Source organism: Capra hircus, chromosome 11, assembly GCF_001704415.2.
Source record: "Capra hircus breed San Clemente chromosome 11, ASM170441v1, whole genome shotgun sequence".
NCBI lineage: Eukaryota > Metazoa > Chordata > Mammalia > Artiodactyla > Bovidae > Capra > Capra hircus.
Genome location: NC_030818.1, coordinates 45,949,717 through 45,967,432, shown reverse-complemented (window position 1 = coordinate 45,967,432; position 17,716 = coordinate 45,949,717). Strand labels below are relative to the sequence as shown.

The window sequence follows — 17,716 nt, the reverse complement described above, 5'->3', positions numbered from 1 at the left end:
GGCAACCTGAGCTGGGAGCCCAAGTTGTCCCCAACTGCTGCCACTCCATATTGTTACCCTGCTCCCCCAAGGGACAAACATCATGGAAGAGAGTGGATTTGCCTGGGAAAGGGAATCAGGCCCTGTTCTGGGCAAATAGTTCCACCTTTCTTTCCCCAAGCTCGGGAAGACCTGGCAGCCAGCATCCTGACACAGCCCAAAGCCATGCTTTATTTTACTTGTAATTTGAAAAACACTTGGGGACTTCACTGGTGGTCCAGTGGTTAAGACTCTTCACTTCCAATGCAGGGGGCACGGTTTCAATTCCTTGTCTGGGAACTAAGATCCTATATGCCACATGGTGTCTCCAAAAATGATTAATAATAATAATTAATTGTTTCTTTTTTAAAAAAAGAAAAATACTTGAATAGAGGTGACTTTGCACAAATCTGGGCTCTCCAGTTCACCATGGCCACCATCTCACCCTAAGCTGGCATCACAAATTGAGGCTCCACTCCCCACCTGCCTCTGAAATTATTTGAAATGTCAACTCCTGGACAAGCAGCACCACAAGTTCCTCCCACCTCTGGGGCTCTAGGAGTCTGTGTCATGGAACAAAACGATTTTTCAAAGGTGGCTAGAAACAGGGTGAGCAGCGTGCCCTGGGATGAGAAGGAAATGATCCTTCGCTCAGCAGGCTAGAGAGGACAAGCCTGGCAAGGCACCAGGACTGAGCCTACACAAGGCAGAAGTGACACAGCTTAGAGAGAATTCAAAACAGCATCTCTGACACCTCCCGGTGCCTCCTGTCTCTCTAGGGTATCGCTGCCAGCGTGGGCATCACGCCCAACCTGCAGTGGGCAGTGAGGGGGCTAGGTTCCCATCTGTCTGGTGTCCTAAAGCTGGTGGCTGGAACCATAGTGTCCAGGTTCTGGCCGCCCTCTGCTGGGCAAGTACAGAAGCTGCTTCCCAAAGAAAGAGGTGCCCCTATCTCCTGGAGCCCCCTGAATCTGGGAGGTGGGAAAGGCATTCTGCTTTTCCACCATCTTCCCAGAAAAGCTGGAGAAGGTATCAGTGCTTCCTGAAAAATCTCTAGTAAAAGTCTCAAGTCACTTAAGTCCTCTGCCTTTAATCAGAATGACTTTTCTTGACATAGGGTCTGACCCAATGATATGCCCACTAAACATTAATGGAATAAATAACTAGCTCACCAGTTACCCACCATAGAAACCACTTCTGAGGGACTTGCCTGGTGATCCAGTGGCCAAGACTTCCAACTCCCAATGCAGAAGGCCTGGATTTGAACCCTGGTCAGGGAACTAGACTCCATGTGCTGCAACAAAGATCGAAGACCTCGAGCGCTGCAACTAAGGCCCAGTGCAGCCAAATAAGTAAATATATATTTTTAAAAATAAAAATAAGGAAACTGCTCCTGGCTTTGTCCAGGAGAGCAGGTCCAGTGTATTGACCGTCTTTCTGAAATTCCTAAAAGATAGATCCGTTTACCTAGCTCTCCCAGTTTCAAGCTGCTTCTACTGGAGATCCAACCCTGCCTCCTTTCTTTGGGACCCCGGAGGCATCTTTCTGGGCTTCCCCGGTGGCTCTGTGGTAAAGAATCTGCCTGCCGTGGGGGTCAAGAAGATCCCCTGGAGAAGGTAATGGCAACCCACTCCAGGATTCTTGCCTGGAGAATTCCATGGACAAAGAAGCCTGGTTGGCCACAGAAGGGTCTCAAAGAGTCGGACAAGACTGATGAACTAAAACACTCACACCAGGCATCTCTCTTCTAATCCCCTCAACCCAGCTCTCCATTCCCAGCAGTGAAATTGAAAGCAAAGTTGCTCAGTCGTGTCTGACTCTTTGCGACCCCATGGACTGTAGCCTAACAGGATCCTCCATCCATGGGATTTTCCAGGCAAGAATACTGGAGTGGGTTGCCATTTCCTTCTCCAGGAGATCTTCCCAACCCAGGGATTGAATCCAGGTCTCCCTCATCGTAGGTAGACGCTTTACCATCTGAGCCACCAGTCATGCTGGGTCTAGTTCACAGCTTCTTTCCTTCTCGCTTTCTTTAAATGTTTCCTCTGTCTCTGTTTTGGACACCAGGGTTCTTCATTTGGACATTGAGATAGTCTCTTCTGCCTGAAGCAGCCCCAGGCCTTTAATGGGGCTTCTTTTGTCCACTGATTATTAACTGTTGTTACTGGACACTTGTAAATAATGTGGGCCAGGAGAAAGGGCTGGAAAAGAGCTCTGGGACCCCCTGGAGTCAGCCTGGAGAGGGCCAGGTTCTTAGAGGCCTGTGGAAGGGCCTCAGGTCCAGGCCACTTGGGAAGATGTTCGTCAAGCCTGTCTCAGGTGCTAACTAACCAAACTATACTTAAATGTGTGTGTGTTTCTTAAGTTTTTTTCCTATTATGCCTATTTCTCTTACAACTTATTTTTCCTAGTTAATAATAGGGATCTAACTTTTTTTAAAGCTAGGTGACATGTGTGGTGTTAAAAAAGAAACCGAGGCATATTAAGAATTTCAAGAAGTTATTTGAGCAAAAATCGATTTAGCTCTTTCTGGGCTCAGACCTAGGTTGTGGTGACATGGTGAAACTCACCAAGAAGGTCAGGATCGTGGGCAAACACAGGACCTGTTACGGTGCCTCCCTCAGGAAAATGGTGAAGATAACTGAAGTCATCCAGTGCACCAAGTACACTTGCTCCTTCTGAGGCAAAACCAAGATGCAGAGACGAGCTGTGGGCATTTGGCTCTGTGGTTCCTGCATGAAAATGGTAGTGGGTGAAGCTGGGGTGCCATTTTTGCTGTCACAGTAAAGTCTGCCATCAGAAAAGGGAAGGAATTGAAGGACAAGTAAAAGTGCCACCATTTGATAACATTGATAGTCTATAGTAAATGGGTTAATTTATGTAACAAAAATTAAAAAAAAAAATCTGTTCAAAGCCAGCAGCACTCGGTCTGGCTGACAGAAAGGAGCCCCAAGGAACTGTACAAAATGAAAACCTTTTATAGGCAGAGAGGAACAGGAACAAGAAATTATACTGGGCAAAAAATAGCAGATTGATTATTGTAAGGTAACTTTAGGGGATGGCAGTGGTCTCACAGGCAGATAACCTCACTAGCGCTAATCAGGTGATCCCTGATTGGCTGGGTTAAGATTCCACTGCTGGGAGAGCCAAAAGTGTAATTAAGGCTTAGTTTAGTGACATGGTGTTCAGCATAAGCAACTCCATCTTGGACCTGTCATCTTGTTCTTAACAACTGGTAGGAAAAATTCAAAGGACTGAGGTGAGTCAGTAGAAAGCTGTGCTCTCTCCTACTCCTTTCTCCATGTCCTTTGCCCACAGGAAGACTGCCACTTTTGAAAGTAGTGCTGCGAACATCCAGAGACATGGTTATTGCCAGTCAAAGCTTATTGAGCACCTGCTATGATCCAAGTACTGTTTACAAAAGTTCTACCCTAGTAAACCTGCATTCTGATGAGAGGTGAGGGGATCAGGCAACAAAAGAGATAAATCTGTCAAATCCATGGTGTGTTATATGTTGATAAAGTGAAAAATGAAAGTGTTAGTTGCTCAATCGTGTCTGACTCTGCGACCTCATGGACTCTAACCAGCCAGGCTCCTCTGTCCATGGAATTCTCAGGCAAGAATACTGGAATGGGTTGCCATGCCCTTCTCCAGAGGATCTTCTCAACCCAGAGATGGAACCTGGGTCTCCTGTATTGCAGGCAGATTCTTTACCATCTGAGCCACCAGGGAAGTCCTATAGAAAAAACATAACCAGGATCTGAGAGCTGGTCCTGACTGCACTTTTCCTCTGCTATCCTGGCCACACCCTGAGAACCTGGGGCTGCACTGGCCAAATCACTCTTTCATTACACTCCTTGGCATTGGGGTGCTTGCCCTGATCAAGTGGGGCTCTAGCAGGTCCTCAGGGGTCAGCTGGAGAACCTCCAAAGTAGCTGTTGGGATTGGGATTGCTCATCTTCATTTATCCTTGATCAGAGTTCATGAATATTTTTTTCATATTTATTTATTTATTTGGCTGAATTTCATCTTAATTGTGGCACGAAGGTTCTCCATTGTGGTGTGCAGGCACACAGGCTTAGCTGCCCATGTGGGCATGAGGCATGTGAGATCTTAGTTCCCCAAGCAAGAATAGACCTGTGACCCCTGTATTGGAAGGCAGATTCTTAACAGCTGGACTACAGGGAACTCCCTATGAATGTTTTTCTGTCTTTAATTAAATGTTATTAGAATTCTCTACATCAGTAGTTCTCAAAGTGGTCTCTGGACTGGCAGCGTCAGGACCAGCATCATGTGGGAACCTGTCAGAAATGCAAATTCTCATTTATTTATTTTTAATTTAAATTTATTTATTTTAATTGGAGGCTAATTACTTTACAATATTGTATTGGTTTTGCCATACACCAACATGAATCCACCACGGGTATACACATGTTCCCCATCCTGAACCCCCCTCCCACATTCCTCCCCATACCATCCCTCTGGGTCATCCCAGTGCACCAGCCCCAAGCATCCTGTATCATGCATCGAACCTGGACTGGCGATTTGTTTCTTATGTGATATTATACATGTTTCAATGCCATTCTCCCAAATCACCCCACCCTCACCCTCTCCCATAGAGTCCAAAAGACTGTTCTATACATCTGTGTCTCTTTTGCTGTCTCCCATACAGGGTTATCATTACCATCTTTCTAAATTCCATATATATGCGTTAGTATACCGTATTGGTGTTTTTCTTTCTGGCTTACTTCACTCTGTATAGGGTCCAGTTTCATCCACCTCATTAGAACTGATTCAAATGTATTCTTTTTAATGGCTGAGTAATACTCTATTGTGTATATGTACCACTGCCTTTTTATCCATTCATCTGCTGATGGACATCTAGGTTGCTTCCATGTTCTGGCTATTATAAACAGTGCTGCAATGAACATTGGGGTACACGTGTCTCTTTCAATTCTGGTTTCCTCAGTGTGTAGGCCCAGCAGTGGGATTGCTGGGTCATAAGGCAGTTCTAGTCCCAGTTTTTTAAGGAATCTCTACACTGTTTTCCATAGTGGCTGTACTAGTTTGCATTCCCACCAACAGTGTAAAAGGGTTCCCTTTTCTCCACACCCTCTCCAGCATTTATTGATTGTAGACTTTTGGATCACAGCCATTCTGACTGGCATGAAATGGTAACTCATTGTGGTTTTGATTAGAAATGCAAATTCTTAAGTTCCCTCCCCCAGTCCCACTGGATCTTAGACTCTAGGGAGTCCCTAAATTTGTTTTAACTAGCTATAAGGTCTGCTCTGGGATTCCCTGGTGACTCAGATGGTAAAGAATCTGCCTGCAGTGCAGGAGACCTGGATTGGATTCCTGGGTCAGGAAGAACCCTTGGAGGAGGAAATGGCAACTCACTCTAGTATTCTTGCCTGGAATTCCATGGACAGAGGAGCCCAGCAGGCTGCAGTCCATGGGGTCGCAAAGAATCAGACACAACTGAGTGATTAACACATACACACACATCTGCTCTACAGAAATACTTTACTAATTCACATTCCTAACAATTATGGTCATAAGCACACATTTTGTAGAGTTAAAAAAATGTTTCCCAGGTGAAATCCTAGACTAGCTTATATGTTAACAAGTAAAAGTTAAGTCTACTTTAAACGGAGTATAATCTATAAAAACCATGAACCACTAAAGGCAGAAATAGAGACGTCCCTGGCAGTCCGCTGGTTAAGAATCCGCCTTCCAGTGCAGGAGATGTGGGTTTGATCCCTGGTCAGAAAGCTGAGATTCCACATGCGTGCGCATGCTCAGTCACTCAGTGGTGTCTGACTCTTTGCAACCCCACGGACTGTAGACTGCCAGCCTCCTCTATCCATGGGATTTTCCTGACAAGAACCCTGGAGTGGGTTGCCATTTCCTACTCCAGAAGATTCTCAACCTAGGGACTGAACCCATGTCTTGTGTCCCCTGAGTCCCCTGCACTGGCAGGCGGGGTCTTTACCTTTGAGCCATCTGGAAAGCCCTAAAATTCCACATGCCTCACAGCTAAAAACCCAGAACATAAACAACAGAAGTAACATTGTAACAGATTCAATAAAAACTTTACAAATGGTCCATGTCAAAAACATCTCTAAAAAAATAAAAATAGGATAAGTAAAATACAAATCTTATAGCTCAATTATTTGAAAATGAGGAATAATTCATGTGATTCCTGAGGACTTAAATCTATCCAATCTGTCTTCTGTTTGTGTTAGTCACTGAGTTGTGTCCGACTTTGTGACCCCATGGACTGTAGCCCTCCCCTAAAAATGGGATTCTCCAGGCAAGAATACTGGACTGGGTTGCCATTTCCTTCTCTAGGGGATTTTCCCAACCCAGGGATCAAACCTGGGTCTCCCGAATTGCAGCCAGATTCTTTACCATCTGAGCCACTAGTGAAGCCAACTGGATGGGTGACCTAGTCCTAAATCCCATGTAATCAAAAAGCAACAAAAGTTGGAAATAAACGAGGAATAACTAAAAACTGATGATGTGGGTTGTTAAAATACAGATAAATAGTAATATAAGTTTTTATTCCTCTCTGCATGGGTGCTAAGTTGCTTCAGTCATGTCCAGCTCTTTGCAACCCCATGGACTGTAGCCCACCAGGCTCCTCTGTCCATGGGATTCTCCAGGCAAGACTACTGGAGTGAGTTGCCATTCCCTTCTCCAGGGGATCTTCCCAACCTAGGGTCAAACCCGAGTCTCTTAAGGGATCTTCCAGACCCAGGGATCAAACTCGCATCTCTAAAGTCTCTTGCCTTAGCAGGTGGGTTCTTTACCACTAGCACCGCCCAGGAAGCCCTTTCCAAAAGAAGTGAACGGTAGTAATGGTCATTAGGCTATATTCCAGGCAGTGTGGAAAGCACATAGTATACAATTTTATAACAGCAGCACAAACAAGAAATGATCAGAAGAACACTTTGGGCTTTAATTTACAGATAAACAAACAGGCTTGGGAAGCTTCAGGATCTTGCCTGGTATATGTCTAGCAGATGAGAGGAGCTGGAATTGGATTCTTTAATCTGTCTGCGCTCATTTTACTGAAAGCCACATTTGTAGATACTAGTGCTTATCTGAGCCTAATCCCTGGAGGACTAGGAGTCTCTGGAGAGAGAGAGAGAGGCTTTGAGAGGTCAGGAGGGAGATAAGTCTTGGCCAGAGTCCATCCATCTCACAGAGGGTCAAGTGTGTCTAGCGGGATCCTAGACACACCTTATGGCTGTTTTGCCAGCCTTTCATCCTTTGCAAGAGGAATAAGGTGTATGTTGGGAGGAATGGCCAAATAGAGTCCTGGAAAGGGCCTCCCACGGCCAAGACAGTAACCTAAAAATAACTGTGTACCCCTGGGGATATTACAGAGATTAGTTCCAAAAAGATTTGAAAGATGCAGTCTAGGGATTTCTACAACATCTGCATTCACCTTACCTATCTGGTCAGTGTCACAGGCCAGCAGTGTTGGAGAATGAGGGTAAGTCAACACAGACACCCTCTATGGGCTCTGCATACCCTGCCCAGAGCACTTCTGCAAGAAGAGGGGGCACCCACACTCAAGGGGAGGAGGTTACACAGGGAAGGCGAGTACAGCAGGGGGTGGGACTCTTGGGGCCACTTGGAATTCTGCCCACCATCCCTCCTCCTGCTTGGAGCATGGATGCAGCTCTAAGCTGCTTCGCTGCCGCACAGGCTGTGTACCAGGCAGCATCCACGTTACTGCATTGGGCCCCTTTTGTTTAGCTGTCATCCTGCATAAGGACCACAGCGATCTGGGACCTCTGACCTTCACACTTCACTTTCTATGTGAGTAATAAACGGCCTAATCGGAAAATGGGCTCCTTTTTTAAAAATTATTTCTTTATTTTGACTACACTGGGTCTTCCTTGCAGTGCACAGGCTTCTCATTGTGGCGTCTTTTTGCGGAGCACAGGCTCTACGGCATACAGGCTTCAGTAGTTGTGGTGCATGGGCTTAGTTGTTCCACAGCATATGAAATCTTCCCAGATCAGGGATCAAACCCAGGTCTCCTGCATTGGCAGGCAGATTCTTAACCACTGGACAACCAGCGAAGTCCGTTTAAAATGCTTATCAGAGTATAATGGATTTTCAGTGTTGTGTTAGTTTCAGGTGTACAGCAAAGTGAGTCAGTTACGTTTTTGTTCCGTCACTAAGTCGTGTCAGACTCTTTGCGACCCTACAGGCCCCATCATGCCAGGCTTCCCTGTCGTTTATTATGTCCTGGAATTTGCTCAAACTCATGTCCACTAAGTCAGTGATGCCATCCAACCATCTCATCCTCTGTTGCCCCCTTCTCCTCCTGCCCTTATATACATATATCCACTCTTTTTAAGATTCTCTTTCCATATGGGTCATTACAGAGAGTTGAGTAGAGTTCCCTGTGGTATACAGTAGGTCCTTATTAGTGACTTCTTCCTTCTTTACCAGCCAGGCCTTGCCTGTACCTGATACTTTACAGCTGCTTAGGGATCACTCACTACTTGACAGAATGATACTGGGTCTGCTGAGGGGAGGAAGAACTGTCTATCAAAGGAACTGCAGGACATGGCCCAAGTGTGCCCAGCAGGAGCTAGGGGACAGACCTGGGACTATATTCTCCTCATGCTGCACTGGGTGAGATGAAACATAAAGCTGGGTAAAGGAGAACATACTGCTGATTCAGGAGCCCTGCCATATGGTATAGGACTTACACCCTGGAAAGGAGCTGGAGATGGTGCTAATGCTCTATTTCCCTGGTTCATGGAAGCTCAGAAAAGCCATGGCCTCCACTAAGTGAAGTAGAACTGCCAGAACCACCATGGCAAAGAGCGGGTGAAGAGCTCAAAGGCTCAGGGAAGTGGGCATACTGGAATAGATACATCACTGAGGACAGAAAACCAACAGGAGGACCTGGAGAGCATTCTAATTACCCAAGCACTAAGGATGCACTGGTGAGAAGGGCCAGCAGCATCAGTGAGAAAATCAGATATGGCTGCCCTCACTAGACCGGGGCTGGTGCGGGAGGCAGAACTGTGCTCCTCTACTAAAGGGGTTGATGGGGTCCTGAAATAGAGGCCAGGGGGCAACACTCCACTGCCAGAAGGAAGGTGGTGAGATGACCTTACCACCTGACAAGAGCAGATGTAATACATGGCAGTCGGAGGAATATCCTCCCAAAGAGAATTGCAGAGCTGGTGATGGAACCTAGTATTCCTATGGGACAAAATACAGCTTACTTTGGGGCTTCCCTGGTGGCCCAGTGGCTAAGACTTCAAGCTCCGCACACAGGGGCCCTGAGTTCAGTCCCTGGTCAGGGAACTGGATCCTCTCTGTCACAGCTAAAAGATCCCACACACTTCAGTGAAGAGTGAAGATACTGAGTGCTGCAACTGAAAGCCGGGACAGCCTAAATAATAAATGCATGCTAAGTCACTTCACTCTTGTCCGACTCCTTGCAACCCCATGGGCTGTAGCCTGCAAAGATCCTCAGTCCATGGGATTTCACAGACAAGGATATGGAGTAGGTTGCCATTTTCTCCTCCACGGGATCTTCCTAACAAAGGGATCAAACCCATATCTCTAGCATCTCCTACATTGGAAGGGGATTCTTTACCACTAGCTCCACCTGGGAAGCCATTTTGCACCCCTACCAGACATTTATCATCTTACCACAATGCATAACTCTCCCACCCTCTGGTTCTGGTCAGAGAGGGCTTGGAGTTGAATTAGGGTCCCTGAGAGCATGTCTGGGTTAGGTTAAAAAAAAAAAATTCTTGCAATGTCACAAGCAGAACAACTAAAAGTGCGTATAAGGAATTGCATTCACCAAGCCACCTTTTTGGAACAACAAACTCTGGGAATCTGTGTTTACTTCCTGCACCCTCTCTCCTTCCGAAGTATAGACTGGACAAAAGACCTTGAGAGCAACGAGAGGGGTTAATTCTGCAAGCTTTTCTGCCTCTCTCTGTAGATCCAGCTCTCTCTCATGCCCTGGGGCCTGACCGCACACCTCAGATATTTGCATTTATAATATAAAACTTCCTTCCCAGCCTTTCTAAACGGGAAACTTGTTCCAGCTTAAAATAAAGCTGGGACCTCCCTGTCTTCCTACCTGTGGGCCCTTAAGCTTCCCTCCCCCTACTTCCAGAATGTCTTGACCCTTAGCTTCTGAGGCTCAGCCTGTGCCTCCCACATGTAACCTGCCCCTGCGGCATTAATCTAAGTCCAGCAGATACAGGCAGATGCTACAGAGTTGCCCAATTTCCTCTAAAAGAACATTTTAACTTTTATTCCTGGAGATAGCTATTTGCTCATTTTCAGGCCTGAGTAATCTTTTAGGCAATTGGGTCACAAGTTATCCTGAGCAGGAAAGTCTCTCCCGTTATTTAACAACCTGAAGTCTTGTGCACAAATATTTCCATCACCAGTTGATTAAGCATGCCCATACAAGGGCCAACTGTATTCATTGTACCACACCACTTTATATAAGGTACTTGAGTACCCCCGGCAGCTCTAGGAACATGCTCCCCATGGGTACTGGGCTGTAAAGGGTATGTCCCCAACAGAACTTCAGGAAATTCTAACGAATGTACTTTACATATTTATTATTTTTTGGCCACACCACATGTGGGATCATAGTTCCCCGACCAGGGATCAAACCCTAACCCTTGCATTGGAAGTGAGGAGTCTTAACCACTGGACCACAAGGGAAGTCCCTAACAAATGTACTTTAGATAGAAGGGAAGCAATCCACAAAAAAGATCAGAAATACAGGAAAGAATAAAGAACATTGATGCTGTAAAACAAGAAAACCATCTGCTGGGCTTAAAACAGCAAAATGAACTGGTAAACAGGGGAGGAACTGAGGTTCATGTATTCAAACATCCTTGTGTGGTTTGAAGGCTATAAAGCTATTTATTTTAGATTTTACCAAGTTAATCATGAATGTCAAAATACCTGGGGTAAAAAGTATTAGGCTAAAATATATAAATCTCATACTTGTAAAAATTTAAAAAGGAATTAGCAAAAATATTTAATCAATTCCAAAGAAGCCAATGTGTGTTAGTAGCTCAGCTCAGTTCAGTCGCTCAGTTGTGTCTGACTATTTGTGACCCCATGGACTGCAGCACGCCAGGCTTCCCTGTCCATCACCAACTCCCAGAGCTTGCTCAAACTCATGTCCATAGAATTGGTGATGGCAACCAACCATCTCATCCTCTGTTGTCCCTTTCTCCTCCTGCCTTCAATCCTGCCCAGCATCAGGGTCTTTTCTATTGAGACAGTTCTTCACATCAGGTGGCCAAAGTATTGGAGTTTCAGCTTCAGCATCAGTCCTTCCAATGAATATTCAGGACTGATTTTCTTTAGGATTCACTGCTTTGATCTCCTTGCAGTCCAAGGGACTCTCAAGAGTCTTCTCCAACACCACAGTTCAAAAGCGTCAGTTCTTTGGCACTCGCATCCATACACGACTACTGGAAAAACCATAGCTTTGACTAGAAGGATCTTTGTTGGCAAAGTAATGTCTCTGCTTTTTAATATGCTGTCTAGGTTGGTCATAGATTTTCTTCCAAGGAGCAAGCATTTTTAAATTTCATGGCTGCAGTCACCATCTGCAGTGATTTTGGATTCCAAAAAATAAAGTCAGTCACTGTTTCCATTGTTTCCCCATCTATTTGTCATGAAGTGATGGGACCAGAAGCCATGATCTTAGTTTTCTTAGTTGAGTTTTAAGCCAACTTTTTCACTCTCCTCTTTCACTTTCAACATGAGGTTCTTTAGCTCTTCTTCAGTTTCTGCGATAAGGGTGGTGTCATCTGCCTATCTGAGGTTATTGATATTTCTCCCGGCAATCTTAATTCCAGTTTGTGCTTCATTCAGCCTGGCATTTTGCATGATGTACTCTGCATACTGGTTAAATAAGCAGGGTGACAATATGCAGGCTTGACATACTCCTTCCTGATTTGGAACCAGTCTGTTGTTCCATGGCCAGTTCTCACTGTTGCTTCTTGACCTGCATACAGATTTCTCAAGAGGCAGGTCAGCTGTCTGGTATTCCCATCTCTTTAAGAATTGTAGTTCAGTCATGTTCAACTCTTTGTGATCCCCATGGACTATAGCCCACCAGGCTTCTCTGTCCATGGAATTTCTCAGGCAAGAACATTGGGTGGGTTGTCATTTCCTTCTCCAGAGGATCTTAGCAACCCATGGATCAAACCTGGGTCTCCTGCACTTTAGGCAGATTCTTACCATCTGAGCCACCAGAGAGGAATAAAAATAGAAAAGAAGCCAAATATAAAGCACAAAATAAAATGGATAAAATAATCTAAAGGGATGATAATCTCTTTAGAGATTATAAATAATCTTTAGAGATAATAAGGAGCTGATTATCATATAAATTTAAAAGGACTATATAAAATACAAATAACTGAACATTTTCACTTAAAAAAAAACAAAGATTGGGAATGCCCTGAAGATTTAGTGGTTAGGACTCAGTGCTTCCACTTCAGGGGCCAAAGGTTCCATCTCTAGTCCAGGAACTAAGATCCCACATGCCCCATGTGGCATGGCCAAAAGGAAAAAAAAAAAAATTAACAAAGTAAAGGAATACAACAGGGTATATGGACAGACTAAGGGAAAGAAAGCAGACGTAGCCATGTTATGATCAGGCAAAATAGAATTTAAGGCAAAAAGCACTACAAGAGATAAAAAGGATCACTCCATTATGATAAAAGGTTTATTACACCAGGAACATAAAACTAGTACAGAAGTATAGCATTATGTGAGCCTACCTAAATAGCTTCAAAGTACTGTATGTAAATAAAAAATGAAAGAACTACCAGGAGAAATTTACAGAGCTACCACCCATGAAACATTTTACACATTACCTTCTGCAATATTTAGATCAAGACGTTACTATATTAACTAAACTCTGCAGCCAGGAAGTTTAGCTTTGAAGCAGAAGTAGAACAACTGTTGTGGAATACACATTATTTGGAATCTCACATGGAACTTTTATGAAGAAAGATCTCATGGAGCTAATTTCCTCAAATCTTAAAAGACTGATGTCACTCTTTGACTGTAATCCATTTAAATTAGAAAGTATTAACCAAAAGAAAATTAGAAGAATACTATATTTGGAAATTCATGAGATAAACTCTAAATAACTGATATGTCAAAGAAGAAACTATTGTGGAAATCAGTATGCAGAAATAATGACAATATACTACCATATCACAAACACTATTTTTTAAATTAATTAGTTAATTTACTCATTTGGACATGCTGAGTCTTAGTTAAGGCACGCAGGATCTTCAGTTGCAGTATGTGGGATCTAGTACCCTGACCAGGGATTGATTCTGGGCCTTCTATATTGGGAGCGAGGAGTTGTAGCCACTGGACCACCAGGGAAGTCCCCACAAACACTCTTTAGATATTCATAGTCTTAGATGCTCCAGTTACAGAAAAATAAAAGCTGCAAATTAGAGACTCATGTAAATAAAGCTTAGTCGCTCAGTTGTGTCTGACTCTTTGCAATACCATGGACTGTAGCCTGCAAGGCTCCTGTGTCCATGGGATTTCCCAGGCAAGAATACTGGAGAAATATCTGATGTAAGAAGTTGTAAAAAAGACTAAAGAAACCCAAAAGAGTCGAAACCTTACTTCATCCCCTGGAACAGGCATTCATTTTCTGTAAACCAGGCCCTTGGTTCCAGTAGAGCCTCAGGTTGACAACCTGCTTATTATGAGTTGAGATGAGAAAAGGCACTCTTGATTCTTCCCCTTGATTCTAGAACCTGCATATTCTGGTCATCGATACAATGCATAGGCTGCATCCTTGGAGAAAGAAGAATTTCTTAACTCTAAATGTTGTTCCTAAAATGTCACCAGGGCTGAGGTTTTAATGGGTCATCCAAATATTTACCTGGTTGGCTGCTTTTGAGAGATCTGGTATATGGTTCAGTTCAGTTCAGTCGCTCAGTCGTGTCCGACTCTTTGTGACCCCATGAATCGCAGCATGCCAGGCCTCCCTGTCCATCACCAACTCAGACTCATGTCCATCGAGTCAGTGATGCCATCCAGCCATCTCATCCTCTGTCGTCCCCTTCTCCTCCTACCCTCAATCTTTCTCAGCATCAGAGTCTTTTCCAATGAGTCAACTCTTCGCATGAGGTGGCCAAAGTATTGGAGTTTCAGATTTAGCATCATTCCTTCCAAAGAAATCCCAGGGCTGATCTCCTTCAGAATGGACTAGTTGGATCTCCTTGCAGTCCAAGGGACTCTCAAGAGTCTTCTCCAACACCACAGTTTAAAAGCATCAATTCTTCGGTGCTCAGCTTTCTTCACAGTCCAACTCTCACATCCATACATGACCACAGGAAAAACCATAGCCTTGACTAGATGGACCTTTGTTGGCAAAGTAATGTCTCTGCTTTTCAATATGCTATCTAGGTTGGTCATAACTTTTCTTCCAAGGAGTAAGCGTCTTTTAATTTCATGGCTACAATCACCATCTGCAGTGATTTTAGAGCCCCCCAAAATAAAGTCTGACACTCTTTCCACTGTTTCCCCATCTATTTCCCATGAAGTGATGGGACCAGATGCCATGATCTTCGTTTTCTGAATGTTGAGCTTTAAGCCAACTTTTTCACTCTCCTCTTTCACTTTCATCAAGAGGCTCTTTAGTTCCTCTTCACTTTCTGCCATAAGCGTGGTGTCATCTGCATATCTGAGGTTATTGACATTTCTCCCAGCAATCTTGATTCCAGCTTGTGCTTCTTCCAGCCCAATGTTTCTCATGATGTACTCTGCATAGAAGTTAAATAAGCAGGGTGACAATATACAGCCTTGACGTACTCCTTTTCCTATTTGAAACCAGTCGGTTGTTCCATGTCCAGTTCTAACTGTTGCTTCCTGACCTGCATATAGATTTCTCAAGAGGCAGGTCAGGTGGTCTGGTATTCCCATCTCTTTCAGAATTTTCCACAGTTTGTTGTGATCCACACAGTCAAAGGCTTTGGCATAGTCAATAAAGCAGAAGTAGATGTTTTTCTGGAACTCTCTTGCTTTTTCAATGATCCAGCGGATGTTGGCAATTTGATCTCTGGTTCCTCTGCCTTTTCTAAAACCAGCTTGAACATCAGGAAGTTCACAGTTCACATATTGCTTGAAGCCTGGCTTGGAGAATTTTGAGCATTACTTTACTAGCGTGTGAGATGAGTGCAACTGTGTGGTAGTTTGAGCATTCTTTGGCATTGCTTTTCTTTGGGATTGGAATGAAAACTGACCTTTTCCAGTTCTGTGGCCACTGCTGAGTTTTCCAAAATGCTGGCATATAGAGTGCAGCACTTTCATAGCATCTTTCAGGATTTGAAATAGCTCAACTGGAATTCCATCACCTCCATTAGCTTTGTTCATAGTGATGCTTTCTAAGGCCCACTTGACTTCACATTCCAGGATATCTGGCCCTGGGTGAGTGATCATACCATCATGATTATCTTGGTCGTGAAGATCTTTTTTGTATTTTTTCAAAATGGGATCTATTTTGAATTCCATTATTATAATTAGTACCCATTGTTATGTCTCATTCACACTCAAGGATAATCAAGCCTTCCATGACCCTTTCACAGTGGTGCTGGTAGAGACGTTCATTGCAGGCAGTGAATTACAACCAGGTGTGCAGCAGGGATAAACTTTAGTAAGAATGAGTGGGGGACTTCCTTGGTGGTCTAGTGGCTAAGACTCTTCCCCCACAATGCAGGGAACCAGGTTCAATCTCTGGTCAGGGAACTAGATTCCACAGCCCTCAACAAACAGTTTCCATGATGAAACAAAGATGGCAGTTCTCACATGCTGCAACCAAGACCAAACACAGCCAATTAAATAAATGAACTCTTGTTGTTGTTTAGTAGCTAAGTCATGTCCAACTCTATGTGAGCCCATGGATTGTAGCCCGTCAGGCTCCTCTGTCCATGGGATTTTCCAAGCAAAAACACTGGAGTGGGTTGCCATTTCCTTCTCCAGATGATCTCTCTGACCCAGGGGTCAAACCCATGTCTCCTGTAATAGCAGGTGGATTCTGTGCCACTCAGCTACCTGAGGCCCAAATAAGTAAATAATAAATAAAAAGAATGGGGGGGATGGGGGATGAGGATGGGAGGGAAGCCAAAGAGGGAGGCTATATATGCATATTATAGCTGATTCACTTTGTTGTACTGCAGAATTAACACAACATTGTAAAGCAACTATATCCCAACTAAAAAAAAAAAGTAATCACTGTCATGTCCAGAATAGATTAGATGTAATCAATGTGCCACCAAGAGACTGGCTGCTTTCCCCTAAGGGATGGGACCACACGGCCCAGCTGGTGACAATGGTAAATGTCGTTTGATCAATCTTGGACAGAAGGAGTCCACGCTGTTTCTCCAGCTGTCAATCACACAAACAGTAGGGTTATGAAAGACAGAGGCTAGCTGATATTCACCTGTTATGTCACCCTGTTCACATGGCTGCTGAGTGTATCTTCTGAGGTGGATGCTTTTGGTGGGCCCTGACTTGAAACACAAAGATACACACGTCCTGTGCTCATGCACACAGGTTCATACCCCTTTGTCTCTAATCTTCCCGTCTTACATTTTCTAGGTCCCCGACCTCCTAGCCAAGCTACTCACCACACCTCAGGAGTTCATACACATACCTACTTCAGGCCTCTTCTCTCAAAATACAAATTGTACGTGGACAAAAACTGCTATTCCAAGGGGAAAAAAATTGTATTTGGTTAAAATGTCCCTTTGCGGATGAATGTATTTATGATGAAGAAATGGAGACGCAGATGTAGAGAAGGAATTTGTGCACACAGTGGGAGAAGAGGTGGGTAGGATAAGTGGAGAAAGTACCATTAACATATACACCCTATAGTGTGTAAAATAGATAACTAGTGTGAAGCTGCTATATAACACAGGGATCCCAGCTCTGCTATGACCTAGAGAAGTGGGATGTGGGGAATGGAGGAAGGCTCAAGAGGAGGGGATGTATATATTACTATGATTGATTCGAGTTGTTATATGGCAGAAATCAACACTTTGTAAACCAATTATCCTCCAATTTAAAAAAAAAAGTCCCTTTGTCTCTAATGTTGTATACTCTTAGAATAAAATACTACTTAAAAGAAAACCATCTGCCATTCCAGTAAACTATGAATGTTGCCTTCCATAGAGCCATCAGCTACTGCCCATGTTCCCTAAGGAGAATTCTTCAGGATGGAGAAAAATAGATACTGTTCCTAGACAATTAAGATGCATATCAAAGGAATAATTTCAATGAGCCTGGATTATTGCATCTTCTCATGTATAGAAAAGCACTAAAATTATTAACATGAGATGTTTGGGTTTTCTTTTGATTAGCAGTAGTCTTTTGATGTTCAACTACACAGGTTTTGTTCTTCTCCAGCAAAAACTCCTATATATACTGTCTTCTCCTTTATCTCTTTGGAAGAGTGCCTAAGAATCTGAGAGGCTGTCTCCCATATACTACAGTCCTCAGAAAGGTCCCCAAATAAAAGCAACTATGTATGCTTGGTCATTCGGTCCTGTCCAGCTCTTTGTGACCGTTTGGACTGTAGCCTGCCACTCCTCTCTGTACATGGGATTTCCCAGGCAAGAATACTGGAGTG

The 17,716-nt window shown here is 44.0% G+C and overlaps 1 pseudogene; it reads left to right on the top strand.

The window, feature by feature from the left end:
• Positions 2,257-3,610, top strand: LOC108637110 (annotated as a pseudogene).